Here is a 14,592-nt window from a genome sequence, read left to right as displayed (position 1 = left end):
CGGAGTGGTTTCAGCCCCGGCGGAGTGGTTTTCGCCTCGGTGGAATGGTTTTGGCCCCGACGGAGTTGTTTTAGGCTCGGCAGAGTGGTTTTAGGCCTGACGCAGTGGTTTTGGCCCTGGCGGAGTGGTTTCAGGCCTGACGCAGTGGTTTCAGGCTCGGCGGAGTGGTTTCAGCCCCGACGCAGTGGTTTCAGGCTCAACGGAGTGGTTTCAGCACTGCTGGAGTGGTTTCAGCCCTGACGCACTAGTTTCAGCCCCGGCGGAGTGGTTTTAGGCTTGATGGAGTGGTTTCAACCCCGACGCAGTGCTTTTCGGCTTGGCGGAGTGGTTTCAGCCCCGACACAGTGCTTTTCAGCTTCACGGAGGGGTTTCAACCCCAACACAGTGCTTTTCGGCTTCACGGAGGGGTTTCAGCCCCGACGGAGCGGTTTCAGCACTGGTGGAGTGGTTTTGGCCCCGACGGAGTTGTTTTCGGCTCGGTGGAGTGGTTTCAGGCCTGACGCAGTGGTTTCAGGCTCGGCGGAGTGGTTTCAGCCCCGACGCAGTGCTTTTAGGCTTTGCGCAGTGGTTTTAATGTCGGCGGAGTGGTTTTAGCCCTCGTGAAACGCTTTCAGCCCCGATGCAGTGGTTTTGGCCCTGGTGGAATGCTTTTCGGCCTGACGCAGTGGTTTACAGCCTGACGGAGCAGTTTCCGCCCCGGCACAGTGGTTTCAGCCCCGACGCACTGCTTTTGGCCTCGGAGTGGTTTCAAACCCGACAGAGTGCTTTTCGGCTTCACGGAGGGGTTTCAGCCCCAACACAGTGCTTTTCGGCTTCACGGAGGGGTTTCAGCCCTGACGCACTGCTTTTCGGCTTGGCGGAGTGGTTTCAGCCCCGGCGGAGTGGTTTTCGCCTTGGTGGAATGGTTTTGGCCCCGACGGAGTTGTTTTAGGCTCGGCAGAGTGGTTTTAGGCCTGACGCAGTGGTTTTGGCCCTGGCGGAGTGGTTTCAGGTCCGGCGGAGTGGTTTCAGCAACGACCGAGTGGCTTCTGCCCTGACGCAGTGGTTTCAGCCCCGACGGAGTGGTTTTAGGCTCGACGGAGTGGTTTCAGCCCCGACGCACTGCTTTTAAACTCGGTGGAGTGGTTTCAGCCCCGACCCAGTGGTTTTCGCCTCGGCGGAGTGGTTTTAGGCTTGGCAGAGTAGTTTTCGCCTCAGCAGAGTGGTTTTAGGCTTGGCAGAGTGGTTTCAGCCCTGACGCACTGCTTTTAGGCTCGGCGGAGGGGTTTCAGCCCCGACGGAGTGGTTTTCGCCCCGGCAGAGCGGTTTTAGGCTTGGCAGAGTGGTTTCAGCCCCGACGCACTGCTTTTAGGCTCGGCGGAGTGGTTTCAGCCCCGGCGGAGTGGTTTTAGGCTTGGCAGAGTGGTTTTGGCCCTGGCGGAGAGGTTTCAGCCCTGACGCACTGCTTTTAGGCTCGGCGGAGTGGTTTCAGCAACCACGGAGTGGTTTCAGCCCCGACGGAGTGGTTTCAGGCTCGGCGGAGTGGTTTCAGCAACCACGGAGTGGCTTCTGCCCTGACGCAGTGGTTTCAGGCTCGGCCGAGTGGTTTTCAGCCTGACGGAGCAGTTTCTGCCCCGACGCAGTGCTTTTAGGCTTGATGGAGTGGTTTTAAGGTCAGACGAGTGGTTTTGGCCCTGCCGGAGTGGTTTCAGCCCCGACGGAGTGGTTTGAGGCTTGGCGCAGTGGTTTCAGCACTGGTGGAGTGGTTTTGGCCCCGACGGAGTTGTTTTGGGCCTGACACAGTAGTTTCAGCCCCGACGCAGTGGTTTTAGGCTTGATGGAGTGGTTTCAGCCCCGACGCAGTCGTTTTAGCCCTGGCAGAGTGGTTTCAGCCCCAATGCAGTGCTTTTAGGCTCAGTGGAGTGGTTCTAGGCTCGGTGGAGTGGTTTTCCACCTGACGCACTGCTTTTAGGCTTGGCGGAGTGGTTTCAGCCCCGACGCAGTGGTTTTGGCCCTGGCCGAGTGGTTTCAGCCCGGACGGAGTGCTTTTAGGCTTGATGGAGTGGTTTTAAGGTCAGATGAGTGGTTCTGGCCCTGGCGGAGTGGTATCAGCCCCGACGCAGTGGTTTTAGGCTCAGCGGAGTGGTTTTAAGGTCAGACGAGTGGTTTTGGCCCTGGCGGAGTGGTTTCAACCCTGAACGCAGTGGTTTTTGGCTTGGCGGAGTGGTTTCAACCCCAACACAGTGCTTTTCGGCTTCACGGAGGGGTTTCAACCCCGACAGAGTGCTTTTCAGCTTCACGGAGTGGTTTCAGCCCCGACACAGTGCTTTTCGGCTTCACGGAGGGGTTTCAGCCCCGACACAGTGCTTTTCGGCTTCACGGAGGGGTTTCAGCCCCGACAGAGTGCTTTTCGGCTTCACGGAGGGGTTTCAGCCCCGACACAGTGCTTTTCGGCTTCACGGAGGGGTTTCAGCCCCGACGGAGTGGTTTCAGCACTGGTGGAGTGGTTTTGGCCCCGACAGAGTTGTTTTAGGCTCGGCGGAGTGGTTTCAGGCCTGACACAGTGGTTTCAGGCTCGGCGGAGTGGTTTCAGCCCCGACGCAGTGCTTTTAGGCTTGGCGCAGTGGTTTTAATGTCGGCGGAATGGTTTTAGGCTCGGCGGAATGGTTTCAGCCCTGACGCACTGCTTTTAGGCTCGGCGGAGTGGTTTCAGCCCCGGCGGAGTGGTTTTCGCCCCGACGCAGTGGTTTTAGGCTTGGCAGACTGGTTTTGGCCCTGGCACGGTGGTTTCAGCCCCGACGGAGTGGTTTTCGGCCTGATGCAGTGCTTTTAGGTTTGCCAGACTGGTTTTGGCCCTGGCACGGTGGTTTCAGCCCCGACGGAGTGTTTTTCGGCCTGATGCAGTGCTTTTAGGTTTGATGGAGTGGTTTCAGCCCTGACCGAGTCGATTTGGCCCTGGCGGAGTGGTTTCAGCCCCAATGCAGTGCTTTTAGGCTCGGCGGAGTGGTTTCAACCCCGACAGAGTGCTTTTCGGCTTCACGCAGGGGTTTCAGCCCCGACGGAGTGGTTTCAGCACTGGTGGAGTGGTTTTGGACCCGACGGAGTTGTTTTAGGCTCGGCGGAGTGGTTTTAGGCCTGACGCAGTGGTTTAACTCGGAAGAGTGATTTCAGCCCCGACAGAGTGGTTTTAGGCTCGGCAGAGTGGTTTCAGCCCCGATGCAGTGGTTCTAGGCTTGGCGGAGTGGTTTCAGCCCTGACACACTACTTTTCGCTTCGCCGGAGTGGTTTCAGCCCCGATGCAGTGGTTTTAGGCTTGGCGGAGTGCTTTTCCGCCTGACACAGTGGTTTACAGCCTGACGGAGCAGTTTCTGCCCCAGCACAGTGCTTTTAGGCTTGATGGAGTGGTTTTAAGGTCAGACGAGTGGTTTTGGCCCTGGCGGAGTGGTTTCAGCCCCAAAGCAGTGGTTTCAGGCGTGGCGCAGTGGTTTCAGCACTGGCGGAGTGGTTTTGGCCCCGACGGAGTTGTTTTGGGCCTGACGCAGTGGTTTCAGCCCCAATGCAGTGGTTTTACGCTCGGCGGACTGGTTTCAGCCCCGATGCAGTGCTTTTAGGTTTGGCGGAGTGGTTTTAAGGTCAGATGAGTGGTTTTGGCCCTGGCAGAGTGGTGTCAACCCCGACGCAGTGGTTTTTGGCTCTGGAGGAGTGGTTTCAGCCCCAAAGCAGTGGTTTCAGGCTTGGCGCAGTGGTTTCAGCACTGGTGGAGTGGTTTTGGCCCTGACGGAGTCGTTTTGGGCCTGACGCACTAGTTTCAGCCCCGATGGAGTGGTTTTAGGCTTGATGGATTGGTTTCAGCCCCGACGCAGAGGTTTTGGCCCTGGCACTGTGGTTTCAGCCCCGATGCAGTGCTTTTAGGCTCGGCGGAGTGGTTTTAAGGTCAGACGAGTGGTTTTGGCCCTGGTGGAGTGGTTTCAACCCTGACACAGTGCTTTTCGGCTTCACGGAGGGTTTCAGCCCCGACACAATGTTTTTCGGCTTCACAGAGGGGTTTCAGCCCCGACACAGTGCTTTTCGGCTTCACGGACGGGTTTCAGCCCCGACGGAGCGGTTTCAGCACTGGTGGAGTGGTTTTGGCCCTGACGGAGTTGTTTTAGGCTCGGCGCAGTGGTTTTAGGCCTGACGCAGTGGTTTCAGGCCCGGCGGAGTCGTTTCAGCCCCGACGCAGTGCTTTTAGGCTTGGCGCAGTGGTTTTAGCCCTGGTGGAACGCTTTCAGCCCCGACGCAGTGGTTTTGGCCCTGCTGGAGTGCTTTTCGGCCTGACGCAGTGGTTTACAGCCTGACGGAGCAGTTTCCGCCCCAGCACAGTGGTTTCAGCCCCGACGGAGGGGATTTAGGCTCGGCGGAGTGGTTCCAGCCCTGACGGAATGGTTTTCATGTCAGCGGAGGGGTTTTGGCCCTGGCGGAGTGGTTTTCCACCTGACGCACTGCTTTTAGGCTTGGCGGAGTGGTTTCAGCCCTGACGCAGTGGTTTCAGGCTCGGCGCAGTAGTTTTAATGTCGGCACAGTGGTTTTAGCCCTGGTGGAACGCTTTCAGCCCCGATTGAGTGGTTTTGGCCCTGGCGGAGTGGTTTCAGCCCTGACGCACTGCTTTTAGGCTCGGCGGAGTGGTTTTCCACCTGACGCAGTGGTTTTACGCTTGGCGGATTGGTTTCAGCCCTGATGCACTGCTTTTAGGCTTGATGGAGTGGTTTTAAGGTCAGACGAGTGGTTTTGGCCCTGGCGGAGTGGTTTCAACCCTGACGCAGTGGTTTTCGGCTTGGCGGAGTGGTTTCAACCCCGACACAGTGCTTTTCGGCTTCACGGAGGGGTTTCAACCCCGACAGAGTGCTTTTCGGCTTCACCGAGGGGTTTTCAGCCCCGACACAGTGCTTTTCGGCTTCACGGAGGGGTTTCAGCCCCGACGCAGTGCTTTTCAGCTTCACGGAGGGGTTTCAGCCCCGACGCAGTGCTTTTCGGCTTCACGGAGGGGTTTCAGCCCCGACACAGTGCTTTTCGGCTTCACGCAGGGGTTTCAGCCCCGACACAGTGCTTTTCGGCTTCACGGAGGGGTTTCAGCCCCGACACAGTGCTTTTCGGCTTCACAGAGGGGTTTTCAGCCCCGACACAGTGCTTTTCGGCTTCATGGAGGGGTTTCAGCCCCGACGGAGCGGTTTCAGCACTGGTGGAGTGGTTTTGGCCCCGACGGAGTTGTTTTGGGCCTGACGCACTAGTTTCAGCCCCGACGCAGTGCTTTTCGGCTTGATGGAGTGGTTTCAGCCCCGACGCAGTCGTTTTAGCCCTGGCAGAGTGGTTTCAGCCCCAATGCAGTGCTTTTAGGCTCAGTGGAGTGGTTCTAGGCTCGGCGGAGTGGTTTTCCACCTGACGCAATGCTTTTAGGCTTCACGGAGGGGTTTCAGCCATGACACACTGCTTTTAGGCTCGGCGGAGTGGTTTCAGCCCCGACGCAGTGGTTTTCGCCTCAGTGGAGTGCTTTTAGGCTTGGCAGAGTGGTTTCAGCCCTGACGCACTGCTTTTAGGCTCGGCGGTGTGGTTTTCCACCTGACGCAGTGGTTTTACGCTTGGCGGAGTGGTTTTCGCCCCGACGCAGTGGTTTTAGGCTCGGCAGAGTAGTTTCAACCCCGGCGGAGTGGTTTCAGCCCCGACGCACTGCTTTTAGGCTTGATGGAGTGGTTTTAGGCTTGGCAGAGTGGTTTCAGCACTGGTGGAGTGGTTTCAGCCCCGATGCACTGGTTTCAGGCTTGGCGGAGTGGTTTCAGCACTGGTGGAGTGGTTTGGGCCCTGACGGAGTTGTTTTGGGCCTGTCGCAGTAGTTTTAGCCCCGACGCAGTGGTTTTAGGCTTGATGGAGTGGTTCCAGCCCCGACGCAGTGGTTTTGGCCTCGGCGGAGTGGTTCCAGCCCCGACGCAGTGGTTTTGGCCTCGGCGGAGTGGTTCCAGCCCCGACGCAGTGGTTTTGGCCTCGGCGGAGTGGTTTCAGCCCCGATGCAGTGCTTTTAGGCTCGGCGGAGTGGATTTAAGGTCAGACGAGTGGTTTTGGCCCTGGCGGAGTGGTTTCAAACCCGACACAGTCCTTTTCGGCTTGGCGGAGTGGTTTCAACCCCGACACAGTGCTTTTCAGCTTCACGGAGGGGTTTCGGCCCCGACAGAGTGCTTTTCGGCTTTACGGAGGGGTTTCAGCCCCGACGGAGCGGTTTCAGCACTGGTGGAGTGGTTTTGGCCCTGACGGAGTTGTTTTAGGCTCGGCGGAGTGGTTTCAGGCCTGACGCAGTGGTTTCAGGCTCGGCGGAGTGGTTTCAGCCCCGACGCAGTGCTTTTAGGCTTGGCGCAGTGGTTTTAATGTCGGCGCAGTGGTTTTAGCCCTGGTGGAACGCTTTCAGCCCCGACGCAGTGGTTTTGGCCCCGGTGGAGTGCTTTTCGGCCTGACACAGTGGTGTACAGCCTGACGGAGCAGTTTCCGCCCCAGCACAGTGGTTTCAGCCCCGACGGAGGGGTTTCAGGCTCGGCGGAGTGGTTCCAGCCCTGACGGAATGGTTTTCATGTCAGCGGAGGGGTTTTGGCCCTGGCGGAGTGGTTTCAGCCCGGACGGAGTGCTTTTAGGCTCGGCGGAGTGGTTTCAGCCCCGGCGGAGTGGTTCTAGGTTTGGCAGAGTGGTTTTGGCCCTGGCGGAGTGGTTTCAGCCCCGACGCAGTGGTTTTGGCCCTGGCGGAGTGGTTTCAGCCCCGACACAGTGGTTTTGGCCCTGGCGGTGTGGTATCAGCCCCGACACAGTGGTTTTGGCCCTGGCAGAGTGGTTTTAAGGTCAGACGAGTGGTTTTGGCCCTGGCGGAGTGGTTTCAACCCTGACACAGTGCTTTTCAGCTTGGCGGAGTGGTTTCAACCCCGACACAGTGCTTTTCGGCTTCACGGAGGGGTTTCAGCCCCGACACAGTGCTTTTCGGCTTCACGGAGGGGTTTCAGCCCCGACACAGTGCTTTTCGGCTTCACAGAGGGGTTTCAGCCCCGACACAGTGCTTTTCGGCTTCACGGAGGGGTTTCAGCCCCGACACAGTGCTTTTCGGCTTCACGGAGGGGTTTCAGCCCCGACGGAGCGGTTTCAGCACTGGTGGAGTGGTTTTGGCCCCGACGGAGTTGTTTTAGGCTCGGCGGAGTGGTTTTAGGCCTGACGCAGTGGTTTTGGCCCTGGCGATGTTGTTTCAGCCCCGACGGAGTGGTTTTGGCCCTGGCGGAGTGGTTTTAGGCTCGGCGGAGTCGTTTCAGCAACCACGGAGGGGTTTCAGCCCCGACGGAGTGGTTTTAGGCTCGGCGGAGTGCTTTCAGCAACCACGGAGTGGCTTCTGCCCTGACGCAGTGCTTTTAGGCTTCACGGAGGGGTTTTAAGGTCAGCCGAGTGGTTTTGGCCCCGACGGAGTTGTTTTAGGCTCGGCGGAGTGGTTTTAGGCCTGACGCAGTGGTTTCAGGCTCGGCAGAGTGATTTCAGGCCTGACGCAGTGGTTTCAGGCTCGGCGGAGTGGTTTCAGCCCCGACGCAGTGGTTTTAGGCTTGGCGGAATGGTTTTAGGCTTGGCAGAGTGGTTTCAGCCCCGACGCAGTGCTTTTCGGCTTGGCGGAGTGGTTTCAGCCCCGGCGGAGTGGTTTCAGCACTGGTGGAGTGGTTTTGGCCCCGACGGAGTTGTTTTAGGCTCGGCGGAGTGCTTTTAGGCCTGACGCAGTGGTTTCAGGTTCGGCAGAGTGGTTTCAGGCCTGACGCAGTGGTTTCAGGCTCGGCGGAGTGGTTTCAGGCCTGACGCACTGCTTTTAGGCTCGGCGGAGTGGTTTCAGCCCCGGCGGAGTGGTTTTAGGCTTGGCGGAATGGTTTTAATGTCGGTGGAGTGGTTTTAGGCTTGGCAGAGTGGTTTCAGCCCTGACGCACTGCTTTTAGGCTCGGCGGAGTGGTTTCAGCCCCGACGCACTGCTTTTAGGCTCGGCGGAGTGGTTTCAGCCCCGGCGGAGTGGTTTTCGCCCCGACGCAGTGGTTTTAGGCTTGGCAGACTGGTTTTGGCCCTGGCACGGTGGTTTCAGCCCCGACGGAGTGGTTTTCGGCCTGATGCAGTGCTTTTAGGTTTGCCAGACTGGTTTTGGCCCTGGCACGGTGGTTTCAGCCCCGACGGAGTGGTTTTCGGCCTGATGCAGTGCTTTTAGGTTTGATGGAGTGGTTTCAGCCCTGACCGAGTGGATTTGGCCCTGGCGGAGTGGTTTCAGCCCCGATGCAGTGCTTTTCGGCTTGTATGAGTGGTTTCAGCCCCGATGCAGTGCTTTTCGGCTTGTATGAGTGGATTCAACCCCGACAGAGTGCTTTTCGGCTTCACGGAGGGGTTTCAGCCCCGACGGAGCGGTTTCAGCACTGGTGGAGTGGTTTTGGCCCCGACGGAGTTGTTTTAGGCTCGGTGGAGTGGTTTTAGGCCTGACGCAGTGGTTTTGGCCCTGGCGGTGTGGTTTCAGCCCCGACGCAGTGGTTTTGGCCCTGGCGGAGTGGTTTTAGGCTCGGCAGAGTGGTTTCAGCAACCACGGAGTGGCTTCTGCAATGACACAGTGGTTTCAGGCTCGGCGGAGTGGTTTTCAGCCTGACGGAGCACTTTCTGCCCCGACGCAGTGCTTTTAGGCTTGATGGAGTGGTTTTAAGGTCAGACGAGTGGTTTTGGCCCCGACGGAGTTGTTTTAGGCTCGGCGGAGTGCTTTTAGGCCTGACGCAGTGGTTTCAGGCTCGGCAGAGTGATTTCAGGCCTGACGCAGTGGTTTCAGCCCCGACGGAGTGGTTTCAGCCCTGACGCACTGCTTTTAGGCTCGGCGGAGTGGTTTCAGCCCCGGCGGAGTGGTTTTCGCCCCGACGCAGTGGTTTTAGGCTTGGCAGACTGGTTTTGGCCCTGGCACGGTGGTTTCAGCCCCGACGGAGTGGTTTTCGGCCTGATGCAGTGCTTTTAGGTTTGATGGAGTGGTTTCAGCCCTGACCGAGTGGATTTGGCCCTGGCGGAGTGGTTTCAACCCTGAAAGAGTGCTTTTCGGCTCGGTGGAGTGGTTTCAGCCCCGACAGAGTGCTTTTCGGCTTGGCGGAGGGGTTTCAACCCCAACACAGTGCTTTTCGGCTTCACGGAGGGGTTTCAGCCCTGACGCACTGCTTTTCGGCTCGGCGGAGTGGTTTCAGCCCCGGCGGAGTGGTTTTCGCCTCGGTGGAATGGTTTTGGCCCCGACGGAATTGTTTTAGGCTCGGCAGAGTGGTTTTAGGCCTGACGCAGTGGTTTTGGCCCTGGCGGTGTGGTTTCAGCCCCGACGGAGTGGTTTTGGCCCTGGCGGAGTGGTTTTCCACCTGACGCAGTGGTTTTAGGCTTGGCGGAGTGGTTTCAGCCCTGACGCACTGCTTTTAGGCTCGGCGGAGTGGTTTCAGCCCCGGCGGAGTGGTTCTAGGTTTGGCAGAGTGGTTTTGGCCCTTGCGGAGTGGTTTCAGCCCCGACGCAGTGGTTTTGGCCCTGGCGGAGTGGTTTCAGCCCCGACGCAGTGGTTTTGGCCCTGGCAGAGTGGTTTTAAGGTCAGACGAGTGGTTTTGGCCCTGGCGGAGTGGTTTCAACCCTGACACAGTGCTTTTCGGCTTGGCGGAGTGGTTTCAACCCCGACACAGTGCTTTTCGGCTTCACGGAGGGGTTTCAGCCCCGACACAGTGCTTTTCGGCTTCACGGAGGGGTTTCAGCCCCGACACAGTGCTTTTCGGCTTCACGGAGTGGTTTCAACCCCGACGCAGTGCTTTTCGGCTTCACGGAGGGGTTTCAGCCCCGACACAGTGCTTTTCGGCTTCACGGAGGGGTTTCAGCCCCGACACAGTGCTTTTCGGCTTCACGCAGGGGTTTCAGCCCCGACACAGTGCTTTTCGGCTTCACAGAGGGGTTTCAGCCCCGACAGAGTGCTTTTAGGCTCGGCGGAGTGGTTTTAAGGTCAGACGAGTGGTTTTAGGCTCGGCGCAGTGGTTTCAGGCTCGGCGGAGTGGTTTCAACCCTGACACAGTGCTTTTCGGCTCGGCGGAGTGGTTTCATCCCCGACAGAGTGCTTTTCGGCTTCACGGAGGGGTTTCAGCCCCGACACAGTGCTTTTCGGCTTCACGGAGGGGTTTCAGCCCCGACGGAGTGGTTTCAGCACTGGTGGAGTGGTTTTGGCCCCGACAGAGTTGTTTTAGGCTCGGCGGAGTGGTTTCAGGCCTGACACAGTGGTTTCAGGCTTGGCGGAGTGGTTTCAGCCCCGATGCAGTGCTTTTAGGCTTGGCGCAGTGGTTTTAATGTCGGCGGAATGGTTTTAGGCTCGGCGGAATGGTTTCAGCCCTGACGCAGTGCTTTTAGGCTCGGCGGAGTGGTTTCAGCCCCGGCGGAGTGGTTTTCGCCCCGACGCAGTGGTTTTAGGCTTGGCAGACTGGTTTTGGCCCTGGCACGGTGGTTTCAGCCCCGACGGAGTGGTTTTCGGCCTGATGCAGTGCTTTTAGGTTTGCCAGACTGGTTTTGGCCCTGGCACGGTGGTTTCAGCCCCGACGGAGTGGTTTTCGGCCTGATGCAGTGCTTTTAGGTTTGATGGAGTGGTTTCAGCCCTGACCGAGTCGATTTGGCCCTGGCGGAGTGGTTTCAGCCCCAATGCAGTGCTTTTAGGCTCGGCGGAGTGGTTTCAACCCCGACAGAGTGCTTTTCGGCTTCACGCAGGGGTTTCAGCCCCGACAGAGCGGTTTCAGCACTGGTGGAGTGGTTTTGGCCCCGACGGAGTTGTTTTAGGCTCGGCGGAGTGGTTTTAGGCCTGACGCAGTGGTTTTGGCCCTGGCGGTGTGGTTTCAGCCCCGACGGAGTGGTTTTGGCCCTGGCGGAGTGGTTTTAGGCTTGGCGGAGTGGTTTCAGCAACCATGGAGTGGTTTCAGCCCCGACGGAGTGGTTTTGGCCCTGGCGGAGTGGTTTTAGGCTCGGCGGAGTGGTTTCAGCAACCACGGAGTGGCTTCTGCCCTGACGCAGTGGTTTCAGGCTCGGCGGAGTGGTTTTCAGCCTGACGGAGCAGTTTCTGCCCCAGCACAGTGCTTTTAGGCTTGATGGAGTGGTTTTAAGGTCAGCCGAGTGGTTTTGGCCCTGGCGGAGTGGTTTCAGCCCCGACGCAGTGGTTTTGGCCCTGGCGGTGTGGTTTCAGCCCCGACACAGTGGTTTTTGGCTCAGCGGAGTGGTTTTAAGGTCAGACGAGTGGTTTTGGCCCTGGCGGAGTTGTTTTAGGCTCGGCGGAGTGGTTTTAGGCCTGACGCAGTGGTTTCAGGCTCGGCAGAGTGGTTTCAGCACTGACGGAGTGGTTTTAGGCTTGGCAGAGTGGTTTTGGCCCTGGCGGAGTGGTTTCAGCCCCGACGCACTGCTTTTAGGCTTGATGGAGTCGTTTTAGGCTTGGCAGAGTGGTTTCAGCACTGGTGGAGTGGTTTCAGCCCCGACGCAGTGGTTTCAGGCTTGGCGCAGTGGTTTCAGCACTGGTGGAGTGGTTTTGGCCCTGACGGAGTTGTTTTGGGCCTGACGCAGTAGTTTCAGCCCCGACGGAGTGGTTTTAGGCTTGATGGAGTGGTTTCAGCCCCGACGCAGTGGATTTGGCCTCGGCGGAGTGGTTCCAGCCCCGACGCAGTGGTTTTGGCCTCGGCGGAGTGGTTTCAGCCCCGATGCAGTGCTTTTAGGCTCGGCGGAGTGGATTTAAGGTCAGACGAGTGGTTTTGGCCCTGGCGGAGTGGTTTCAAACCCGACACAGTCCTTTTCGGCTTGGCGGAGTGGTTTCAACCCCGACACAGTGCTTTTCGGCTTCACGGAGGGGTTTCGGCCCCGACACAGTGCTTTTCGGCTTTACGGAGGGGTTTCAGCCCCGACGGAGCGGTTTCAGCACTGGTGGAGTGGTTTTGGCCCTGACGGAGTTGTTTTCGGCTCGGTGGAGTGGTTTCAGGCCTGACGCAGTGCTTTTCGGCTCGGCGGAGTGGTTTCAGCCCCGACGCAGTGCTTTTAGGCTTGGCGCAGTGGTTTTAATGTCGGCGCAGTGGTTTTAGCCCTGGTGGAACGCTTTCAGCCCCGACGCAGTGGTTTTGGCCCCGGTGGAGTGCTTTTCGGCCTGACACAGTGGTGTACAGCCTGACGGAGCAGTTTCCGCCCCAGCACAGTGGTTTCAGCCCCGACGGAGGGGTTTTAGGCTCGGCGGAGTGGTTCCAGCCCTGACGGAATGGTTTTCATGTCAGTGGAGGGGTTTTGGCCCTGGCGGAGTGGTTTCAGCCCGGACGGAGTGCTTTTAGGCTTGATGGAGTGGTTTTAAGGTCAGATGAGTGGTTCTGGCCCTGGCGGAGTGGTATCAGCCCCGACGCAGTGGTTTTAGGCTTGATGGAGTGGTTTTAAGGTCAGACGAGTGGTTTTGCCCTGGCGGAGTGGTTTCAACCCTGAACGCAGTGCTTTTCGGCTTCACGGAGGGGTTTCAACCCCGACGCAGTGCTTTTCGGCTTCACGGAGGGGTTTCAGCCCCGACAGAGTGCTTTTCGGCTTCACGGAGGGGTTTCAGCCCCAACGGAGCGGTTTCAGCACTGGTGGAGTGGTTTTGGCCCCGACGGAGTTGTTTTAGGCTCGGTGGAGTGGTTTTAGGCCTGACGCAGTGGTTTTGGCCCTGGCGGTGTGGTTTCAGCCCCGGCGGAGTGGTTTTGGCCCTGGCGGAGTGGTTTTAGGCTTGGCGGAGTGGTTTCAGCAACCATGGAGTGGTTTCAGCCCCGACGGAGTGGTTTTGGCCCTGGCGGAGTGGTTTTAGGCTCGGCGGAGTGGTTTCAGCAACCACGGAGTGGCTTCTGCCCTGACGCAGTGGTTTCAGGCTCGGCGGAGTGGTTTTCAGCCTGACGGAGCAGTTTCTGCCCCGACGCAGTGCTTTTAGGCTTGATGGAGTGGTTTTAAGGTCAGCCGAGTGGTTTTGGCCCTGGCGGAGTGGTTTCAGCCCCGACGCAGTGGTTTTGGCCCTGGCGGTGTGGTTTCAGCCCCGACACAGTGGTTTTTGGCTCAGCGGAGTGGTTTTAAGGTCAGACGAGTGGTTTTGGCCCTGGCGGAGTTGTTTTGGGCTCGGCGGAGTGGTTTTAGGCCTGACGCAGTGGTTTCAGGCTCGGCAGAGTGGTTTCAGCCCCGACGGAGTGGTTTTAGGCTTGGCAGAGTGGTTTTGGCCCTGGCGGAGTGGTTTCAGCCCCGACGCACTGCTTTTAGGCTTGATGGAGTCGTTTTAGGCTTGGCAGAGTGGTTTCAGCACTGGTGGAGTGGTTTCAGCCCCGACGCAGTGGTTTCAGGCTTGGCGCAGTGGTTTCAGGCTTGGCGCAGTGGTTTCAGCCCCGACGCACTGGTTTCAGGCTTGGTGGAGTGGTTTCAGCCCTGGTGGAGTGGTTTTGGCCCTGACGGAGTTGTTTTGGGCCTGACGCACTAGTTTCAGCCCCGACGGAGTGGTTTTGGCCTCGGCGGAGTCGTTTCAGCCCCGACGCAGTGGTTTTGGCCCTGGCAGAGTGGTTTCAGCCCCAATGCAGTGCTTTTAGGCTCAGTGGAGTGGTTTTCGGCTTCGCAGAGTGGTTTCAGCCCTGACACACTGCTTTTAGGCTCGGCGGAGTGGTTTCAGCCCCGACGGAGTGGTTTTCGCCTCGGTGGAGTGGTTTTAGGCTTGGCAGAGTGGTTTCAGCCCTGACGCACTGCTTTTAGGCTCGGCGGTGTGGTTTTCCACCTGACGCAGTGGTTTTAGGCTCAGCGGAGTGGTTTTCTCCCCGGCGAAGTGGTTTTAGGCTTGGCAGAATGGTTTTGGCCCTGGCGGAGTGGTTTCAGCCCCGACGCACTGCTTTTAGGCTTGATGGAGTGGTTTTAGGCTTGGCAGAGTGGTTTCAGCACTGGTGGAGTGGTTTCAGCCCCAAAGCAGTGGTTTCAGGCTTGGCGGAGCGGTTTCAGCACTGGTGGAGTGGTTTTGGCCCCGACGGAGTTGTTTTGGGCCTGACACAGTAGTTTCAGCCCCGACGCAGTGGTTTTAGGCTTGATGGAGTGGTTTCAGCCCCGACGCAGTCGTTTTAGCCCTGGCAGAGTGGTTTCAGCCCCAATGCAGTGCTTTTAGGCTCAGTGGAGTGGTTCTAGGCTCGGTGGAGTGGTTTTCCACCTGACGCACTGCTTTTAGGCTTGGCGGAGTGGTTTCAGCCCCGACGCAGTGGTTTTGGCCCTGGCGGAGTGGTTTCAGCCCGGACGGAGTGCTTTTAGGCTTGATGGAGTGGTTTTAAGGTCAGATGAGTGGTTCTGGCCCTGGTGGAGTGGTATCAGCCCTGACGCAGTGGTTTTAGGCTCAGCGGAGTGGTTTTAAGGTCAGACGAGTGGTTTTGCCCTGGCGGAGTGGTTTCAACCCTGAACGCAGTGGTTTTTGGCTTGGCGGAGTGGTTTCAACCCCGACACAGTGCTTTTAGGCTTGGCGGAGTGGATTCAACCCCGACACAGTGCTTTTCGGCTTCACGGAGGGGTTTCAGCCCCGACACAGTGCTTTTCGGCTTCACGGAGGGGTTTCAG

Source organism: Struthio camelus, chromosome 5 (assembly GCF_040807025.1).
Source record: "Struthio camelus isolate bStrCam1 chromosome 5, bStrCam1.hap1, whole genome shotgun sequence".
Classification (NCBI taxonomy): Eukaryota; Metazoa; Chordata; class Aves; order Struthioniformes; family Struthionidae; genus Struthio; species Struthio camelus.
This window is presented reverse-complemented; position numbering follows the sequence as displayed.